Source organism: Rhineura floridana, chromosome 18 (assembly GCF_030035675.1).
Source record: "Rhineura floridana isolate rRhiFlo1 chromosome 18, rRhiFlo1.hap2, whole genome shotgun sequence".
Taxonomy (NCBI): domain Eukaryota; kingdom Metazoa; phylum Chordata; class Lepidosauria; order Squamata; family Rhineuridae; genus Rhineura; species Rhineura floridana.
This window is the reverse complement of record NC_084497.1, coordinates 11,844,988-11,867,644: the sequence shown is the minus strand read 5'-3', so window position 1 is coordinate 11,867,644 and position 22,657 is coordinate 11,844,988. Positions and strand designations below refer to the sequence as shown.

Sequence of the window (22,657 nt, the reverse complement as noted above, 5' to 3'; positions counted from 1 at the left end):
TGCTTGCTCATCCAGATCCCACCTTTCCATCTGGGGTTGGCAACTAGGGTGGTCATAAATGGGCCAGATTTGGCCAAGGGCTCCTAGTTGCTTACACAGTTCATGGTTTCCCAAACCTAGGATTATCTTCCTATACCAAGGGATAAGAAACATCCAGCCTGTGGGCCAAATGTGGCCTGCTAGGCTTTCTGTCCAGCACTCAGGACTCTCCCAGCTCACACCCCTCACCAGACCTCTGCTGCGTCATCTCAACTGGTTGGCTAGAATGTATCCTTCAACTCTGATAATGCTTCTGGCTTGCTGGCTTGCGTGCATGCGCGTGTGTGTGTGAACCTCTGGCCTTTGTGTGGCTGTACTGTAGCCTGCTGTACAAAGGTAAGAGTCACATCTGTTGCTCTGCTCACTTTTGCCTCTGGCCCTCAGTCAGAAAATGGCTCCCCATCCTTGTTCTGCACCATAGCCCCGCTTAGTCCTGACCTCTGTTTGAATACTTGTTTCTTTCATCCCTCCGTTACTATGCCAATATCTTTTCTTTTCTTTACCTTTGAGTTGTCGGCTCAGGGCTCTTCGGAATGTCAGGTCATTGTTCGTTTCTTCATCTGCTATGACAAGAGAAGGTATTTTCTGTGTGTGGAACAGGCACCCTGCAGAGACCTCCCACCCAAGATATTTTGTTGCCTGAGATGAAAGATGAGATGGTGCCCTCATGTCTTGTACAGAAGCTGCTTTCATCAGCAGTTGAATCTTATTTTGACACCAGCAATAGGACAGTGTCCTCCTAAGGGAAACAGGCTAGCTTAGGGGGCACAGGCCGGCTTCCAACACCTCGAAACTACGCTCTACTTCCCATCATGTTCCACCTGAGACAACCACCACACTCTGCCCAACACGGGCGCGGGGAACCATTGGCCCTCCAGATATTGCTCAACTACCATTCCCATCATTCTCCGCAAGCATAGCAAATGGTCAGGGATGATGGGATCTGTAGTTAAGAAACATCTGGAGGGCCAAAGGTTCCCCATACCTGGCTTAATGGTAGGACCAGCAGCACCTGCCCACAGACTGGCATACCACTTTTCAGAAGGGTTCTGAAAGGGTTGCCTTGGTATGAAACTGGGACAATTCTTGTCTCAGTTCAGTCAGTTTTCCCACACTGTCCATAGATCTGCGTTATCATTACTTTGACAAGTGCCACATAATGTTTGCTTTGCACATGCAAGAAATTGATCCTACATTGTGGCAAACACACTGGTGGAGCAAATTTGGTGCTCCCACCAGTGTGTTTGTAGAGAGCAAACCTGGCCACCACCTTGCTCATTCCCCAACACTTCCTGGTGAGCAGCAGCAGTGCAACTCACAAGAGGTCAGGTAAGCCCCACCACCCCACCACACTATCCTCTACTTGATACAAATATAACCAAACACATACATGCACCCCCCTCTTACAGAGTGATCCAGGAGGATGACTTGCCTGCAGACACCATTGGAAACTTGTATTTCTTTGACTTCCAAAATTTCAGTCGAGATCTTTTGTGGGTTTTAGGAGGAGGATCTAGATTGAAACAGGGAAAAGAGCAATGATGAAGGTGAATCAGTGCAGTGGCAGATGCCTCTTGGCAGGTCACATCTCTGGACCAGAACTTAATCCCCCTCTCACCATCCCAGATATGGGTAGGTGGAGTGGGCTTGTGCAGAAAGCATCCTTACGTTTGCAAGGATAGGCTTGAAAGTGTGTGGACAAGACAACAGTGAAATCTCAGGGCCAGACTACATTAGCATGACATGTATCACACACCACTGGGAGCACAGCGACATAGAAAGCTGCCTCATATCAAGTCAGACCATTGGTCCATCCAGCTCAGTATTTTCCACACTGACTGGCAGCGGCTCTGCAGGGTTACAAAAAGGGAGTCTTTCCTAACCCTACGTGGAGACACCTGGGATTGAACCTGGGACCTTCTGCATGCAAGGCAGATGCTGTACCACTGAGCTATGGCCCTTTCCCACATCGGTTTTAGCATGGCATTGTACGTCGCCTAGAGTGGCCTTTGGCCAGATAGGCGACTCAGAAATTAAATTTATTATTATTATTTATTATGGCATGCATCACACACCACTAGAAGCTAGCCTACTGTACCAAGGTAACATTTGCATGCATTGCTCTGCCCACCTTTGCCTCTGGCTCCACCCACCACTGGCATGTGGCCCCTGAAGCTTGCCCAGAAGGGAATGTGGCCCTTGGGCTAGGGATGGGGGAGGAATTCAATTCAGTTCACATTTAAAGTCAAATTTATCATATTCGCACTTTCCAAAACAACGTGAGAACCGAAACAGAGCCATTTTCAAAATTTGCACTGATCCAAATTTTGCGATACAGTTCTCTAACTAGGCACTGTGGGCAAATATGCATATATTAGGGGGAAGTGTGCATAAAAATGAATATATTACTGAAAACAACATCCCAAAATGAAGCATGTTAGGAGAAATTGCTTGCAAAAATGTGTACATTAGTCAAAACAGCATACAAAAATATGCTTAGCAGGAGAAATTCTCACTAAAATGCAGGAGAAATTTGTTTTTGTTTTTTAAAGGGAATCACAAATTGCTGCAGAAATATGGAGAACTGTATTTAAGATTGGGGGGAAACTGAGAAACTGAGAATTGAATTGACAGATCCTTCCATCCCTACCTTGGGCTGAAAAAGGTTCCCCACCCCTTGCCCTACAAGCTAGTTGTATCACTGCCATACCCGGCTGGGTTGGAGAAGATTCTTCTTTTAATTCCTCAGGATGACTGATTTGCAGCCAGTTCTGAAGCTCAGGGCAGTAGGCCTGTTGTAGCTCCTTCAGCTCTTCCAGGAATTTCCGACTCTCCTCAGGCTTGCAGCAGACCTTGTCCAGAAGAGCAATGACTTGGTTGGTCTTGGGGTTTGTCTCCAGCAAGGAGAAGTACTCCAGCTGGGTCAGGAGCCCACAGTCATAGAGCCGGTGGAGCAGAGGGGCTGGGTTGGGCTCAACCCAGCGCAGGAGCAGTTCCCGATGCTCTTGGATTCGCCGAGTACAATCCGAGGGAGTTGCCATCTGTGGAGAAGGAAGGAAGAGAGGAAGAGAAGGTGAAGTACGTAGATGGAGGGCTCGTTCCACCAGTTAGTTGGTAGAGTGTTACCAGATCTGCTTGGGTGTCTACACTGGAGGCTAGTCCATTATGGCATTTGAGGCACTGTCCCACAAACTGAATCCTCCAATTCCGCCTGCTGTCTTACTTACAGCCAGTAGCGGCTGGTGGCTTCATATCAATGGGGCAGTGGAATCTGCTTGGACAGCTCCTTGAAAGCACCTTGGACAGCTCTTGAAAGTTCAGACTAAAACCCAGAGCAGATTCCACTGCCCCACTGACATGGCGTCACCAGCCGCCACTGCTTACAACCAGAGGGTGGTGGCCCTGGCTGTCTGCTCCCTCCTCCTTCGGCTTGGTGTTGCCCTTGCAGAACTCTACAGGGAGGAGGAGGGGGACAAAACTAGAACAGGTTGGTTCTGCTGGTCTTTGGCTCCGGCTCCTCCTACAGGTGGCCTCCCTGCCTTCCTTCCTTCCACTTTCAATGGCCACCAGCCATTAGCGTGTGTCTGTCTATGCACATGAACACATCAGATGCATTTTCCTGGATGTATTACTTTGCAGATTGTACTAGAGATACAGAGGTTATTGTAGTGGATACAATACTTTCCCCTTTGCTTTTGCAGCCCCCCCCCAAAAAAAACCACCTTGACATGCTGAAATCTGGAAAAGACAATAGGGGTTAAATTTTGGAAAGGGCAAGACCAAAAGCTTTGGCAAAGGATCTGGCGTAGAGGAAGTGGGAAGGCTCAGGAAGGAAGTGAAGAGGCTGCAGCCCATGGACTGTGAACTCATAACACAGGAAAGAGACCCCTAGGGCTAAATGTAAAGACTGAAAGGGTCTTGCAGAAGCCACAAGAGAGATTGGACAAATCCAGTAGTGCAGTGGCAAATTCAGAACTGCAGGGTCCCTTCATGCCCCCTTTTTGCTGCCAGATTGAGAGTGAGATCTTTGTTAATGCCTTCTCCCACAACAACAGATCTCCCTAGGAGCCAATAAGCATGAAAGGGGAGAGTGTTAGCTACTGAGAAGAGCCTTCTCAGAGGCTGACTCACTTCCTTTCACTCTGGCTCCAATCATCAGGAAAGGACAGGGAAGCATATTAGAAGACTCTTCTTAGTGGTAACACACTCCCCTTTCATGCTGATTGGCTTGTAGAATGCTGGAGACATATGGACCCTGATGGAACCCTGCTCCTAAAAAACTAAGGGGTCTAAGACACCTCCCCCTCAAGACCCCAGATGACTACCCTTCTAGGTAATTTACATTCCAGTGTAAAATATCTCTTTACACACACACACACACACACACACACACACACACACACACACACACACACACACACACACACACACACACACCCCTTTCTCTCTCCTCTTTTGAAAATAATTGTCTTACTTTCTGCTCTTTTGGATTAAAATGCAGGGGAGTTAGCAGGGGCTGCACAAAATTGTTTTGGGCTGAATCTGAGCCAATTAACCCTCCGTGACTCTAGTCAGGGAAAGGGCCATAACTAGCTAGCAGGCAGAAACTTATTCTCTCTTATCATGATCTTTCTCCAGGGAGACAGAAGGAAAAAGCTGATAACGGAAGCTAGGAAGCTGACCTTTCGGACTAGCAACCCCAGTGACAAGAGGAATTAGTTGCTGATTAAAGCCAAGAGTTCCGCTAGCTCCGGAGTGAAGAATGTGATATGGACACTGTGCCTTTGGAGCTGTCTCATATGGCCTGCTTTCACACTGCAGTTATTCAGTTATTCTGATGATTTCTGACCTGGTCATTTGTGCATTATATTTTATCTTTCGCACGATGTACAAGCTACTTCCAGAAATCTTGTGGAATATAGTGCAAGTTTAGCACTAATTTTCGTGATAAATTATACCAGAAACAATCTGCTTGCAAGCCTGGGAACCAGGAAAATTGGGGGGGGGAGGGTTACTAGCTTCAGCTGCTCATGTGACAGGCACCCCAGCATTCAGTGCACTCCTGTCCTCTAGAAGAGCAGAGACTTTTTGCCTGACTAAAATTGTACCGGTATTCCGGCTTAAGCACAGGTAGCAGCAGCATTTCACACACACTTGTGTCTATACAACAAAAAGAAATAAAAGTCAGATGCTAAAGGGAAAGGGTTGCATGGCGACTTAGATCTCCTACACAGTGGGGAACTACAGTGCACATGTGTATGATTGGAGAGGGACGAAAACAAGATGTTGTTCATTGCAGCCGTGTGAAAGACATTTGTGCGAAATGCCGGCATATCGGCTGAAAAAGCAACTGTTCCTTAATGCAACGGGTATTGCAGTGTGAAAGGAATATTAGAAATCGGGACAGAAGTGCTGCCATTTTAATCTGTTAAACTAATGCAATAAGCTCCATGTCTGAAAGCAGTTCTAGCCCTGCTCAAGTTCAGGAAAGTAAAAATACAACAGGACATATGAATATAAGAGCCTGCTGGATCAGGTCCAAAGCCCATCTAGTTGAGCATACTCTTCTCATAGTGTTCATTTATTTATTTATTTATTTATTTCATTCCATTTCTATACCGCCCTTAGCCAATGGCTCTCTGGGCGGTTCACAGCAAGGAATAAAATACAATACAGTAAAAATCAGATAAAATCCCTAAAACAGACAACTTAAGCATTTAACAACATGAAATAAAGTAACTAACATAACACAATTAAAATGCCTGGGAGAATAAAAAGGTTTTGACCTGGCGCCGAAAAGATAGAAGAGTAGGCGCCAGGCGCACCTCATCGGGAAGACTATTCCATAATTCGGGGGCCACTACTGAAAAGGCCCTAGATCTAGTAACAGCCCTCTGAGCTTCTGCATGAGACGGGACTTGGAGGAGGGCCTTAGATGTTGAACGTAGTGAGCGGGTAGGTTCATAGCGAGAGAGGCGTTCCGCAAGGTATTGTGGTTCCGCACCGTGTAAGGCTTTATAAGTCAAAACTAGCACTTTGAATCTGGCCCGGAAACAAATAGGTAGCCAGTCCAAACGCGCCAAGACAGGTGTTATATGTGCGGACCGTCTGGTCCTCGTCAGCAGTCTAGCTGCTGCGTCATTAGGGTTGCCAGGTTCAATCCCTGAGACTGATCCTGTATCTTTAGGAGAAAAGAAAGTCAGCCAAGCGCAGGTGTTCTTGCAACACTGTAACGGGAAAAACCACAAGGTGGAATTCTGCCTCCTCCCTGCACAACTTTTAAAGATACAAAAGACCTCTTGGAGGTTGGGCCTGGCAACCAAGAGGTCTTCTATATCTTTAAAAGTTGTGCAGGGGGAAGGGAGAATTCCACCTTGTGGTTTTTCCTATTACAGGGTTGCAAGAACACCTGCACCTGGCTGACTTTCTGTTCTCCTAAAGATACAGGATCAGTCTCAGGGATGGAACCTGGCAACCCTAGTGTCCATCCAGGTGCTTATGGGAAGCCTGCAAGCAGGACCTGAGTGCAGGAGCACTCTCCCCACCTGCGATTCCCAGCAACTGATATTCAGAGACATACTGCCTCTGACAGTGGAGGCAGAACATAGCCTTTGTGGCTAGTGGCCACCGATAGCACTGTCCTCCATGAATATGTATAATCCCCTTTCAAAGCCATTCAAGTTGGTGGCCGTCACTACATCGCTTGTGGGAGCAGATGCAAGGGCTTTCTTATGTCTGTCCTAGACCTTCCCGCATTCAGCTTCACTTGCTTCTGAGTACAAGGGCATGCATACGATGCCGCATGGCATTTTGCCTCCATGGTGTCCATTTTGTAGAGGAAAACATGTATGTCTGTATGTATGAAAATAGCATAGACGCCTATTTTGTGACAAATTGTGCATGGCTAGAATCAGCTGCGGCTGATCCCTTTCCTAAATGCCACTTCAAATAGGAGTGGGTCATGTCCCACTAAATCAACCTTTCCAAACCTTTGGGCCCCCGGATGTTGTTGGGCTACATCTCCTATCAGCCCCAGCCAGCATGGCCAATGGTCAGGAATGATGGGAATAGTAGTCCAGCAACATCTGGGGACCCCAAGGCTGGGAAAGGCTGCACTAAGTTATACTTAGAGCAGATCCATTGAAATTAATAGGCCTAGGTTAGTCATCTCCATGAATGTCAATGGCTTCGCTGCTCTAAGTAAGGGTATCATGGGAAACTCCAGAGGTGTAGTGGCAAATTCAGAAGTGCAGGGTCCTTTTATGATAGTCACAGCCATGCCCCCTCATAGCCACACCTTCTAAGATTATACAACCTTCTATGAGCATGAAAGGGGAGTATGTTAGCTACTGAGAAGAGCTTTCTCAGTGGCTGACTCACCTCCTTTCACTCTGATTGGCTCCAATGAGCAGAAAAGGACAGGGAAGCATGTTAGAAGACTCTTCTCAGTGACCAACACACTCCTTTTTCCTGCTTATTGGCTTATTATAGGATGCTGGAGACAAAGGGACCCTGCTGGGACCCTGCTCTCAAAAAAGTAAAAGGTCTCAGACCCACCAAAACTCTGGATGACTACACCCCTGGGAAGCTCACAAACATGTTTCGGTCAAACCTTCACCGTATTCAGGCTCTTACACGGAAGCTGGTGACTAAAACATGTTTAATAAGCAGGTTGATAAACAGCTCCCTGGCGGTGCTCTTCATCATGATTCTTTCTAATCAGAGATGGAGGGGGAGAATCTGGAGGCTGAGTTGCATGACTGGCCAAGGCTCTACAGAGTTTTGGATAGGGATCAAATTCAATTTAGTTTCAATTTAAAGGCAAAGCTATCAAATTACCACTTTCCAAACCAACCTGAGAACTGAAACACAGCCATCCTTCAAAATTTGCAGGTATCCAAATTTTGCAATGCAGTTCTCTGACCAAACAATGTTTACAAAAAAAATTCATAGATTAGGGGGAAATGTGTATAATTATGAATATATTTGTGAAACTAACATACAAACATGTATTGTATTAGGAGAAACTGCTTGCAAAAATGGGTACATTAGTCCCCCAACCCCCAAATCGCTGCATCTTCATCCCAGGTTAAGAGGCACCTCTTGAACCACAGGCAGCAGTTAAAGGGGCACAAAGAGATTGTCAACAGAAGAAGTGGTGACCCTGTTTTAGCACCACAACAACAACGGGGTGTGCGTGTGAGAGAAAATTGCTGCCATCTGGGCTCCAGGCGCCTCTGGCTCAAATCCCTTCTCATTCAGGGAGCTCATTGATGACCTTGACTGGCCCGTATCTCTTCAGCTTAACTACCTGGGGGGGAGGTTCTTGGAAGGATAAACAAGATAAGAAGTACAAAGCACTTGGGGACACGAAAAGTGCCAGAGGGATGATTGATAACAACCATAAAGCAATAAAAGTTGCATCAAAAAGTATAACTGTTAGCGGACTCTGAATTTCTCAGTAGCTGACACCACAGTTTGTGTGTGCATGAGCCAGCCGGCCAGACAAAACACTCCCACTAAAATGAGGATGTAGACTTCACACTTGAGTCAGGAGGCAAGGCAAAGTTGAACAAGGCCTCAAAGCCCTTATACTTTTCTTATGGGCCAGCAGATTGCATCGTTCACTCCATCAGAAGGACTAATGTCAGATACTTCCCCTCAGGAGGGATGGACAAATCTGCCAGCTTTGGTTCCCTCTGTTTCTCATGTTCCTATCTTAAATTCAGTTCATTTCTGATGCAATTTGTGAGGTAAAACCCTTCCTGAAAATTTGTCAACATTTTAGTGTGAATTTCTCGCAAGAAACAAATTTTGGTATGCAGTTTTGACAAATACACATATTTTTGCAAAGCAGTTTCTCCAATGTCATGCATTTGTGTATGTTGTTTTCATTAATATTTGCAGTTATGTGTACACTTTACCATAAGATATGTATTCGATTTGTGTACACATTACTTTGCTGGACAACTGTATTGCAAAATTCAGTGAAATGCGAATTTCAAAGGATGTCCATGCTTTGGTCAATGTATTTTTTTTGAAAAGTGTGGATTAGGTAAGTTTACCTTTAAAAGTGAATTGAATCAAATCCCCACCCCACCTCATTCCTACCCCTCAGGGATGGGAATCAGCTACTCCATACCTTTCAGTATTTTACATATAAGATAGGGAGACTCTTTGTTTACACTTTTCTTCTCAGAGTGCAGATCATTGCTTGACTCTCTCTTCTGTTCACCCTGTCCAACATTACACATCACAAAAGTCTCTTTTCCACTTGCTGTTGTTATGTGCTTTCAAGTCGATTACGACTTAAGGTGACCCTATGAATCAGCAACCTCCCATAGCATCTATCGTGAACCACCCTGTTCGGATCTTGTAAGTTCAGGTCTGTGGCTTCCTTTATGGAATCAGTCCATCTCTTGTTTGGTCTTCCTCTTTTTCTACTCCCTTCTGTTTTTCCTAGCATTATTGTCTTTTCTACTGAATCATGTCTTCTCATTATGTGTCCAAAGTATGATAACCTCAGTTTCATTGTTTTAGCTTCTAGTGATAGTTCTGGTTTAATTTCTTCTAACACCCAATTATTTGTCTTTTTCACAGTCCATGGTATCTGCAAAGCTCTCCTCCAACACCACATTTCAAATGAGTTGATTTTTCTCTTATCCACTTTTTTCACTGTCCAACTTTCACATCCATACATAGAGATTGGGAATACCATGGTCTGAATGATCCTGACTTTAGTGTTCAGTGATACATCTTTGCATTTGAGAACCTTTTCTAGTTCTCTCATGGCTGCCCTCCCCAGTCCTAGCCTTCTTCTGATTTCTTGACTGTTGTCTCCATTTTGGTTAATGACTGTTCAAAGGTAATGATAATCCTTGACAAGTTCAATGTCCTCGTTGTCAACTTTAAAGTTACATAAATCTTCTGTTGTCATTAGTTTTGTCTTCTTGACGTTCAGCTGTAGTCCTGCTTTTGTGCTTTCCTCTTTAACTTTCATCAGCATTCATTGCAAATCATTACTAGTTTCTGCTAAGAGTATGGTGTCGTCTGCATATCTTAAATTACTGATATTTCTCCCTACAATTTTCACACCTCCTTTATCTTGGTCCAATCCAGCTTTCCGTATGGTATGTTCTGCATATAGATTAAACAAGTAGGGCAGCCTTTCCCAACTAGTGGGCCACCAGATGTTGTTGAACCACAACTCCCATCACCCTCAGCCAGCATTGCCAATGGTCAGGAAAGATGGGAATTGTGGTCCAACAACATCTGGTGGCCCACTAGTTGGGAAAGGCTGAAGTATGGTGATGAAATACACCTCTGTCTCACACCCTTTCTGATGGAAATTCTGAAATTCCTTGGTCTGTTCCATTATCCAACGCAGAGCTTGGAAAAGTTACTTTTTTGAACTACAACTCCCATCAGCCCAATCCAGTGGCCATGCTGGCTGGGGCTGATGGGAGTTGTAGTTCAAAAAAGTAACTTTTCCAAGCTCTGATACGTATGTTTGCGATATGATCTCTGGTACCTTTTCCCTTTCTAAATCCCACTTGGATGTCTTGCATTTCTTGCTCCATATATGGTAAGAGCTGAAGGTATGTTAAACTGAGCTTAATGGTTTACTTTAAAAAAAAAAACACCAATTTTTCCAGAATCTCTAATGCAATAATGTGGTCCTCCTTACCTGCTAGGAAACATCAGACAACCAAATGTTTGGAACCTCAAACACCAGGGGAAGCTCTGTGCAAGTTTCTTTCTGCATGGCAGAAGTCTTAGCCAGTTGGGAGATCTACAGTTACCAAGGAGTGGCTTCAGTTAAATATTTACCACAGGTAACTTGGAGCAAGTTACCATGGGTAATGTACACATTCTAGGGAAGAGAACTATTTGGAGGACCTGGGATGTGACAGAGTTTGTGCTACAGAGGATCTTGAGGGTCCCTAAGCATTTGGCAAAGCACTGTATAAGCCAAAAGAGGGGCAGCACAGAAATTGAAATGATGGGGGAGGATTCAGTGTTGTGCATCACTCTTTGACCTACCCCACAAAAGCAGAAACAGGTGAAATTTTGCAAAGTGTGTGTGTGCATGAATCTAAATGATGGAGGAGAAATTTGATTTTGTTTGCATTTGAATGAGAAACTACCAATTCACACTTCTCAAGCCTATAAGCCAACTGAAACACAGCTATCCACTGAAAGTCACACTTCTCCGAATGTTTTAATGCAGTGCTCCAACCAACGTGTACAGAAGTGCATATATTATGGAAAAGTGTGCAAAATGGTTATAACATGAAAATAATATATAAAAATGCATTATATTAGGTAAATTGCTTGCAGAAATGTTTCCATTATTATCTATTTGTTGAAATTGCAAACAAAAATGTGGTTATTAGGAGAAATTTACACTAAATTGCTGCTGATTTTTCAGGAGGATTTTAGGAGGGGAAATCACAAATTGCTGCATAGATCTTGAGAAATGAATTTAAGATTGGAGAAATGAAACACTCAGAGGAAGCAAAATTGACAGATTCAGCCAGGTACCAGGTGCCTCCAACACCTGGTAGAGAGTGGATGGCCTTCTCAGTAATAATATTCCACACACACACACACACACACACACACACACACACACACACACACACACACACACACACACACACACACACACACACACACACACACACACACACACACACACACACACACACACACACACACACACACACACACACACACACACACACACACTCTGCTTGTGGAATACTCTTCCCAGGGATGTTCACCTAGCCCAATTCTGAAGTCTGTTATTCATTTTATTTGTTTATTCTGAGAAGGTATGAACCACACTGTTCATCCAAATAATTGATTGTGGGGCAGTGTATATAAACATCAAAAATCCACAATACAATATTTTTTAAATGGAGGCATTCAGAGGCAGCTGGACAGCCACCTGTCGGGAATGCTTAGATTTGGAGTCCTGCATTGAGCAGGGGGTTGGACTTGATGGCCTTATAGGCCCCTTCCAACCCTACAATTCTATGATTCTATGATAAACAACATTAATCATTAGGTAAAAATATAATCAAAATTGAAAATAATAAAAACTATCCAACCAGGTAAAAATAAAGAAAGCAAAGAACTTTTATTTTCTCAGGCCCTGTAACTCTGTTTCGCCTGTGCTTTTTTGTTCTGTTTAATGCTGTTTTTATTTGCTAGCTGGATTTTGTTGTAGCATCACCATCACCATTATCATTACATGATTACACTATTATTGTTGTTGTTGTTGTTGTTGTTATTTATTATCATTATTATCATTATTACATTTATATCCCACTTTTTCTCCAAGGAGGTCAAGGTGGAATACAAACTTCCCTTCCTAATTTTATCCTCACAACAGCCCTGTGAGGTAGGTGATGCTGAGAGACTGTGACTGGCTCAAGGTCACTCAGTGAGGTTCATTGCCACGTGGAGATTTTTGTTAAATTGAAGAGTGGCTTCTAGATTCTTAAAAATAAATAAAAATATAATACACCCATCCATTCTTCCATAAATCTGTTTAGTGAGTAGAATTTATCCATGTTGCAGAATCCAGCTTTTCTTTGCACAGAATCTTGATTTTTGTAAAAAAAAAAAAAAAAGACAACACACACACATACACACACACACACACAGAGACCATTCTTCACCCTTGCTGAAAACTTTGCAAGTGTAAATAACAGTAAATGGCAGCCATATGGTTCAGCCTTCCCCAACCTGGTGCCCTCCAATGTTGTTGGACTCCAGCTCCCATGTTCCCTAACCATTGGTCATGCTGTCTGGGGCTGATGTCATTTGCAATCCAACAACATCTGGAGAGTGCCAGGTTGGAGACAGCTGCTCTGGCTGGCCATCTGCAACCCTTTCCACACCTGGATTCCTTCTTAGGGCTTCTGTGTTATTTCTGCTTAACTTAAGCAGGATAAGAGGAAACAGCTGACATCCAACTGTGTACATTTGACTGAGTAGGCAGCATGTGAGGAATGTGAAACGAAAGACAAACGGCCAGTGAAAAGCTCTTTCTATTTTTGCAAGTCTTGTTTCCGTTCTCAGCTAGAGACGCTCCCTCCATAAAAGACACACCATGGCCCTACCAAGCATCATTATCACTTCCATATGATGGCATGATCACTCATTAAGCAGGCTTCTCTGCCCATTAGGCTGCAGAGAGGCTCATCAACACAATCTGAAACACAGGGAAGGGGAATTATTTTCAGTCCAAGGGCCGCACGCCATCCTGGGCAACCACCAGTCATCTGTTTGGTATGCTTTAATTTGAACTCCTGCACTTAGCAGGAGGTTGGACTCAATGGCCTTTTAGGCCCCTTCCAACTCTACTATGATTCTATATCAAGCAAGGCAGGTGCAGGATGTGGCCTGGGAAAGGACAGTGTGGCCTGAGGAGGGGGTAAGGCCAAGGGAGAGGCCCAAGAGGAGGTCTGGAAGGCTGCATTTGGCCGTGGGCCTGAGCTTTCCCACCTCTGCAGTCTACTCCTTCAGAAGTAACCCCAGTCCAGGTCAATGGGATATACTCCCAGGGAAACATATAAAGGAGCCTCTTTCAACCTAGTGCCCTCCAGATGTTGTTGGACTACAACTCCCATCATCTCTGAGCATTGCCCATGCTGGGTGCAGCTGGTGGGAGTTGCAGCTCCAAACATCTGAAGCAAAAAAAAGGGAAGATAACTTCCCACCTCTCCACATGTAACCAACTTGCTGTGCTGAAAGTATGTTAACTCCCGCAGGGTGGGTGAGAGGGTGTGCTTTTGAATTGATTGTTTTTCTTCTGATGGTTTGTGGAGAATTCATTTTGTGTGCTGTAAAATGTTTGCTGCTGTTGTTTTTCTTCCTGAAACGGGACCTTGGAAGCCCATTGCAGTGTTCTGATATTTTGTATGTTTTAAACCTTCTTGCAAGAGCAATGTGGTCTGAAAGGTGAGATAAAAATACATTCGAAAGAAGCAACAACTTAAACCTTTGCTCTTGGCCTGGCCTGTGGTCAAAAGCAGCATGGCAAAGGGAGCCTGAAGAGAAAGAACGAATCATTTCTGAATAACCAGAATACAAATACAGGGAGGAGCCTGATATGTTTTAAAAGTGGCACACGGTGCACATCTATACATATCCATGCAGAAGTAAGCCCCACTGACACTCAACTCACTGGTAAGTGTGTATAGGATTTTTGCAGCCTTAATTGTATTGCTTCTATCAGTGGTGTAATGGAGCCGGGGTGAAATGTCACCACTGCAGGGGAGATGCCATTTCCTGGCACCCTTTTTGCCAATCTTCTGCATGCTGAATAGATACTTTTCTCCCCCCTTAGGAGAAACCTACCAGCTAAGCTAAGTAGAGAAAGAAGTAGGTTAGATTGATGGCCTTCATCACTAAGGATTAAGCTGCCACAATTGTTTTGGTGAGGAGAAAGTCCAAAATCTCTTTATTATGTCCAATCGAAATGTCACAAAATTGTGAGCAAGCTTTTGAATCCAACAGAACTCTTCATCAGGCTGAATGTTAAGCAAAGTAGTGTGTATGTGTGAAAAAAAATTGTTGGCTTGGTATTGTTGGCCATAATGTCTCCATTGGTCAGGTTAATTTTTGTTGTATAGTCTTAGAAGGGGCATGGCTATGGGTCATAAAGAGCACCTGTGCTTCAGAATTATAGCAGTAATATTGGTAGTAATACATTTATATACCACTTAATATTATTATTGTTGCTGTTATTAGAAGTAATACATTTATATGCCACTTAATGCCAAAATAGGCTTCTAAGCATAAAAATTGATTACACAAACATTAAAATATAAACCTCCCTAATTAAAATACACAATAAAACTTTACAACGTAAACATCCATACTTAAAAATGTGCAATAGAACAATCCCGTTAAAACAATGCAGCACTGAACACAGGAGAGTCACATGGAGAGATCAAGGGAACGCATGTCTAAACAGGTGTGTCTTCAAAAGCTGGCTCACCACTGTTAGTGAGCAATTGGTAGCATTACTGCTACCTGCGCACACTTTCCATTACAAGCAACAACAACAACAAAAATGGCTAGAGCAGTGGTCCCCAACCCTTTCCCCCCACAGACCATGTGAAAATTGGTGAGGGTCTTGGCGGACCACTTAATGGTTTTATCTGCCTGTTGTCACAACTGTAATTGGATGGATGGATGGATGGATGGATGGATGGATGGATGGATGGATGGATGGATGGATGGATGGATGGATGGATGGATGGATGGATGGAGTTTTGAAAGCAACAAACAGAACTTCACCCAAGCTTGCTCTGGATCCCTATAAGGATATATATGGATTGTAGTACACTTTGAACAACATAGAACTCCAATAAAATACAATATAAGTAATAAAATAAGCAACCAAAGAAATAAGAATGAAAAATTAGTATGAATATTTAATAAGATGGATGTGCTATCTCCCGTCTTCAACTACAAATCCGCACACACACCACAAATTACATGAATGATGCTGATGGACCACTGGTGGTCCACAGACCACAGTTTGAGAACCCCTAGGCTAAAGACTTCTGTAAAAAATGAAAATTGAACATTCACAGAAGGGCTTTCTGGCATGTCCCTAAGGGCCCCAGGCTTTTACGAGCCCCCTGAACCCACCAACCAGCCTTACCACCATGCTCCTGAGCCTGCAGCTGATTGGCTGGATGAGATGCAGTGGGGGCAGCCAAGCAGACACCCCTTATGTCCTTGATCTCCTAGTATCATGTAACTAGGATTGCCAGGTGTCCGGATTTTGCCTAGAGACTCTGGTTTTTGGGGGTGCTCTCCAGGTCTCCGGGTGACTCACCTTAATCTCTGGATTCTTAGCTTTCATTTAAAAATAAAAATTAAGTTTCTAGGTGGTCTGGTTCAAAAGGTATAAACCAAAATGTCAGGCCCCCCCCTGCAATTTTCGTTACTACTAGCTGCTCTAATCTCTGCCCTTTCAGGTTGTTAGCCAATCAGTGAAGTTAGGGTTGTGACTGACAGTTTTGTTGATCCCAGGCAATAGCTAAACTCACAGTTTCCTTTTCCTGCTTATCTCACATCAGGAATTCAATAAATATATACCTTTCAGCAGCGTAAAGAGTACTTTCTCTGTACAGGATTGGGACTTGTTTCTGAGTAAACATGCATAGGATTGCAGCCCTGGGGTCAGGTTGTGCCACATGGGGATTTCTGTGACCTTGGCTGACTGGCTGGCAGGATTTTTTTAGTTTTGGTTAGGAACCCCGACGGTGGGATGCTGAGTTTTCTGTCTTACTCATAGGAATCTTGTTGTGGTTGGTATGGTATTACATACAGAACCCCTGACAGATAGTTGTACAGCCTCTGCTTAAACCCCTCCAGCAAAGGAAAGTCCACCACCCACCCTGCCCAGGCAGTCTATTCTGCCGTCAGGCTACTCTCACTGTTCAGAACTTTCTCCTAATGTCAGTCAAAATCTGCTTCCCACCAATTTCTACCCATCTGTTCCAGCCCTGCTCTCCACAAAGCAAGCCTGTTCCATCTTCTGTGTGACAGATATTTGAAGGCAGCTCTCTGTCTCCTCTTAATTTTTTTATGCTCCACTTTGGGGATTGAGATTTTCCAGTGGGATGCTTTTGGTGCCTCACCATGTCCCTGAGGTTCAAAATACCTTTAGCGTGGCAGGCTCTACCCTGTGGAACTCCTTGCCAACAGATGTCCATCCCTGCTTGCTTTTAGATGTCTTTTAGTGACCGTATTGTTACAGGCCTCTGAAACTTAACTAACCAGTGTATTTATTGACTTGCTATTGATGTTTTTATAGATGACATTATTGTAGTATTGTGGTTTTTTAATGTTGTCCATTGCCTTGTAACATTTCCTATGAAAGTGTATTATTATTATTATTATTATTATTATTATTATTATTATTATTATTATTATTATTATAGGGGTCTCTCTCTTCCCCTCCATTCTGCTGCTGCCTTCTCCATCCATTTTTTCTCTCTCCGGCACTCCACAACCTCCTCCCTCGTGCCTCCCAACACAGAGCACGAGGGAAGAGTGACGCTGCGGAGACCTCCAATCACTAGTGACATCACGGGGCGGGCCCTAGTGATGTCATTAAACATGATACATTGTATCAACCACAGTTGCTTGGAGCATACCATTCAAAAAAAATTCTCTGTAGATTAAAATAGAAATCTTACCTAAAATAGGGTGTTCCTAGGTCCATCTGAAGTGACAAGGTCATTCTTTCTCACAAGCTTAGGGTGATGCAAAATGGAAATGGACTGCCTTCAAGTTGATCCCAGATAGGGTCTTCATGGTAAGCAGTATTCAGACAGAGGTGGTTTACTATTGCCTTCCTCTGAGTCTGAGAGGCAGTGACTGGCCCAAGGTCATGGCTGTGTGGGGATTCGAACCCTGGTCTCCCAGGTCACAGTTCAACACCTTTAGAGAACATTTAATCTAGCTTACTTGCTTCTGGCAAGAAGCGTTTACGTGCCCTCAGGCCAGGCCATTATTGGAAGAAAGGAGCTTAGTGTTGCACATTAATTCACATTAATTCTCGCAGCTAGCTGCGTTCTTCATCGACGCACGAGCCGAGTGATCCACCGCTAAGAGTTGTACGACGTTTGGGTTGGGCAGCTTATGCCGTACGCGCATGTGGACGGGGAGGGACCCGTGCCCCTCCCAGGAATGCCCTTCTAACAACACTTGTTAGCGGCACGAACGTTTTTAGCCAAAGGAATTGCTCTCCAATAGATCCAGCAGTTCCAGAAATCAAATCAAAGCAGACGCACAATAAAGGAAAATCAATGCCAAACCTCAAATCAAAGAAAGGGATCAAGAAGCAGGTGCCAAAAATAAAAAAGAGGAAAAACATGAAAAATCAGAAATTTCCTAAATATAAGAAAATGGATTTTAAACCTCTATTTAAATTATTGGAGCAAATTGCCACGTCCAGGCGGGAAGACCTATTATCGGCTCCAGGCCCCACAAAGAAAGCCAGAAATAATTCTATGACTCCTCCCAGAATCATCACTCCGGCTCAGGCCATAATTACCTCACCCTCCAAGGAGTCTGCAGAAGTACCTCTCCCGGAAATTAAGTTGTACTTCCATAAACAACAACAGACTGACAAGGAGCATGAGCCAGCACATATGGAGAATAATACAGAGGAGAGATGGCCAACAAGTCAACACTGGAACCTGATTCTGAGCACTGATTCGGTGGTCCTAATAAACTACCCGAGGATTAACGCCATTCAAAACGTACAGTTGCGGAAAAGACATCTAAAGCAACTGCTGGACAGCTGACTACCGAGTCATATGCAGATGGATCATATAAAAAGCATAGAAGTTCTCCCCTCATCATATGGCTCTCAAAGGTCCTTAGTTTATTTCACAAACTCCAAAACGGCCCACGCTATTGTGACAAACCGAGCGGCCCTTGAAGACCTGGGAATAGTGGTCTCGAGGCATTTTATCAATGTAGCACCTTCTCAACCCTTATTAATCCCCAAAACAGGGCCAATAACAAATTCTCTCTCGCTTGTAAAGCCATTACACACCAATAAAAGAGTGGGGGCGCACTGTGAGGCGTCCTTCCCTGGCTCTCCCTGTCAGGTTCCTACCTGCTCGTGGTTACTGCCTGTCTCTAGGCATCACCAGGGACTCCACCAGTCCGAACCGCTCTCTCTTATGATTTCTCTCCGCGCTCTAGCACAGATCTCAACAGATCCCCCTGCTAGGCAACCACCAGTAACGTCCCAATACTAGTATTCCCAGAGACTCTGAATACTGGTATTGTTATTCTCTTCACCGCTGCCACCATTTGTTACAGTTCCCCTTCAGCCTTGGTCATTACCTTACCCTCCCTTCTGGTCTGTGAAACCCCAGCCAAGGATCAGGCCTTTGGTAAACCAAATTAAGTATTTATTACAGATAACAAAGCTAACAAGATTAACAAGATTTCTTCTTAAGGCACATAAGCATATGGTTTTACTCAATACTAATCCGAACTCCACCTCCCTCCTGGTAAACAACTCTCTAAACCCCACCAAGCAATCCACTCTTTCTCTTCTCCCCCCAGATTCCACAATTCACCACCTCACATTCACCCAGATTTACCTGTCATCCTTTCATTTATACTGTCAGCCATTTTAAACATTCAGCCAATCATCAAGCATTCTATTGCCCATTCACTCCCCCTCCTCTTTCACTACTTACCATGTATACTCTAAACAACCAGCACTTACCATATATACACTAATATATAGGAACATCACACGCACCCTTCTGGAAAAACAGATGCGCCATGGGGAGTGGATATGGCACTGCCTTGCGTAACTACCCACATAGGAGGGCATTTCTTAGCGGAAGAAATCCAGTTGATCAAGACATTTGAAGAGTTACCAGTGACGGAGCAAAGGTCAATAATCGCAAGTTTAAACAGACTAACAGCTGTATTACATGATTTGCTCCTGGACATCTCACCCGTTCGACCAAAGCTAGGAATTCTTCCTCAGGAGGAAAGTGGTCACTCTCTGTCGACATCAGTAATACTGGAACCAGACGCACACTCTGCTCAGACCCCTCTGCTCCATCCTCCTCCTTCTCATATACAGCATTGGGAGGCCAACCAGATAGTTGATCTTCACTTTCCATCCTCTAATTACAAGATGAATCCAAGAGGAAATGGGCCCATGGCTGACTTTAAACAGTGCCCTAAAGGGATGACGCTACTCCCTGCCCCTTCTTGGGCACAAATGTGTTATTTGGCCCCTGAGGAATTGGGATCCCCAGAGAAACCATCTCCCTGGCAGGATCAAACGACAACGGTCACAGGTCCTTGTTTCTCAAATGTCTGTACAATCGTTTCAGATGCCATCGAATCCTTACCATCACCTACCAAGACGAATTGACAGCACCATGACCCACACTCACCAAGTCCACATGATGTTCAGGCGCCAGTTTATAGCTCCTTTCAGTGCGAGAAGCAATCCATCTCTACTTACCCGGATCTAACCTGCTTATCTTGGAATATTGCAGGTTGGAATAATAAGACCAGGGACGTAGATTTTACAAATTTTATTCAATCATTCGATATACTTTGCTTCCAAGAGACCGGGCTAACTCCCCAGGAGGCACTCTTGCTTCAAGGCTACAAATCCTGGGTTAGGCCGGCTACTAGGTCAGCAAGCAGAGGGAGATCTAGTGGAGGAATGTGTAGCCACATTGTTGGACGTCCTGGTAGCCGTGCCAACCGAACAGTCGCTGGACTTTTGCCTCCCATTAATAATTACGTTCTCTTATAACTGTTCCATAATATGTCTGAACGTTTGTTTTCCCCTGTCGCACCTTCAGACCCGTGCAGACAGCTGGAGGTTATTTGGCTATTTGGAGAAGCTTGTATGCATTTATCCGTTGCATCTGATACTAATTTGCGGCAATTTAAATGCAAGATCGGGACAAAACTTTCCACTGGTAGAGGACTTAGTGGGAGTTTCCCTTGATGAGCTTCCAATTCTACCTAGAGAATCCAGTGATAGGGTCATAAATCAAAAGGGGAAATATCTGTTCTGCTTTTTGATCAATCAGCAGTTAATTTGTATAAATGGAACTTACCTAGATTCCTCTCATGGCTTCTACACTTTCATCTCAACTAGAGGTGTAAGTGTGGTAGATTACTTTTTAGGAGCCCCCTCCTTAATGCCCCTAGTTAAGGACCTGAGGATAATAAGCAGATAATAGTGACCATCTTCCGCTCTGCTTAAACCTACACGATCCTTGTCCTCTCATACGTCCATGTATTTTTAAACCTTTTTTGGACAGTATAGCTGGCCCCAGAAGTATCAAATGGTCGTTGGAAATTGAAACTTCAGTGAAACAATTATTAGAATCACCCCTTCTTTCAGAATTACAAAACCAGGCCACTTCGGCAACAGGGGACATTGTGGGACTATATGAAAAGGTGATTTCTTCCCTGGAATCACAGGTATCTACTATTACCCCTAAAAGATTGATGGGGCGGAGTACATCTTGGTTTGATAGCGAGTGTAAAAAAAAGAAGAGAGAGCTAGCCACCCAAATTAAAACGCTAAAACGGAATCATACCAATGAGGCTATCCATCGCCTCCTCTTATTGAAGAGGGCTTACAAGAAACGTTTAAAGGATAAAAAACAAAAGTTTTTTGTAAACATCTGGCACGAGCTAGAACAGGCGCACCGCCAAGGCAAGGACGCACTCTTTTGGAATCTTGTACACCAGGGTAATCACCAGTGGGAAAAGGCTTCAATCCCCCCGATTTTACCCGAAACGTGGGTGACTCATTTCAGCGCTATTTTCAGTTCTGTGCCATTATCTCCTCCACACCACACTGTAATGCCGCCAGATTTGCCCCATTGGCCCCCAGTTTCAAGTTCTGAGATAGGCAACCTGATTCTGATGCTCCGTAAAAATAAAGCACCTGGGGAAGACATGATGCCACCGGAGATCTTTCTGGCGGAAATGTCATGGTGGTGCCCCTTACTTGCGGCCCTATTCACCCACATTAATATCGTGGGCGAGTTCCCGAAAGGCTGGCGTACAAGTATAATTGTACCCATTTTTAAGAAAGGTGATCCAGCTGATCCCCGAAATTATAGGCCTATCAGCCTACTTGACATCTCGGCAAACTTTATGGACGTTATTTACTTAATAAACTAACAGAATGGGAGGTAAAACACTCAATTATTTACCAGGAACAGGCCGGATTTAGAAAGGGAAGATGCACAAGGGATCAAGCATTCATCTTACAACACCTAATAAACAAGGCCGCAAAAGAGCAGAATGCATCGCTCTATATTGCTTTTATAGATTTTGCGGCGGCATTTGATTCTGTGGATAGAGAGATCTTGTGGCAAAAGCTGGACCGCTCAAATGCAGACAAGCAACTGGTGTGGCTCATAAAATCCCTCCACCAATCCAACCTGGCAAGAATTCGCATAGGAAAAAATGGCACCCTATCTCGTAACATATCTATAACGAAAGGGGTGAAACAAGGGTGCATATTGGCGCCTTTCCTTTTTAATTTTTTTATCAATGATATAATCCCTGCATTGTCCGCACCCAAGTTTTTCCCACCTGCTGTAGTACCCAAAAACTCTTGGTACTATTATATGCGGACGACTTGGTTTTATTTTCCATGAATAAAATAGGCATAAAAAGAATTCTTCTCCATTTGGAAGAATTTTGCCAAATAAATCATCTCCAAGTAAACTATGCAAAATCAAAAATCATGGTCTGTGGTAGGTACAGGAAGGTAAAAAATACTTGGACTCTAAACGGACACTGTCTTGAACAAGTAAAGTCCTATAAGTATCTTGGCATTGCCTTTACCAACACACTTTCTTGGAAACCTCAAGAAGAAGCTATTAAATTAGCCAGTGCTAGATCATTAGGCCAACTAAAAAGATTCTACTACACGAGAGGAGGCCAATTAATTCTTCCCATGTTAAAAATTTATAGAGCCTCAGTAATACATAAACTACTCTATGGGGCAGAACTGTGGGGCCGTTCTCTCAAACGTACCCTAGAGCCCTTGCAA

At 44.1% G+C, this 22,657-nt stretch overlaps 1 pseudogene; it reads right to left on the bottom strand.

Annotated features, from left to right (window-relative positions):
* LOC133372798 (NLR family CARD domain-containing protein 3-like) overlaps positions 1-19,214 on the bottom strand; it is a 28,121-nt pseudogene extending 8,907 nt beyond the window's left edge.
* Positions 19,215-22,657: the final 3,443 nt, after the last annotated feature.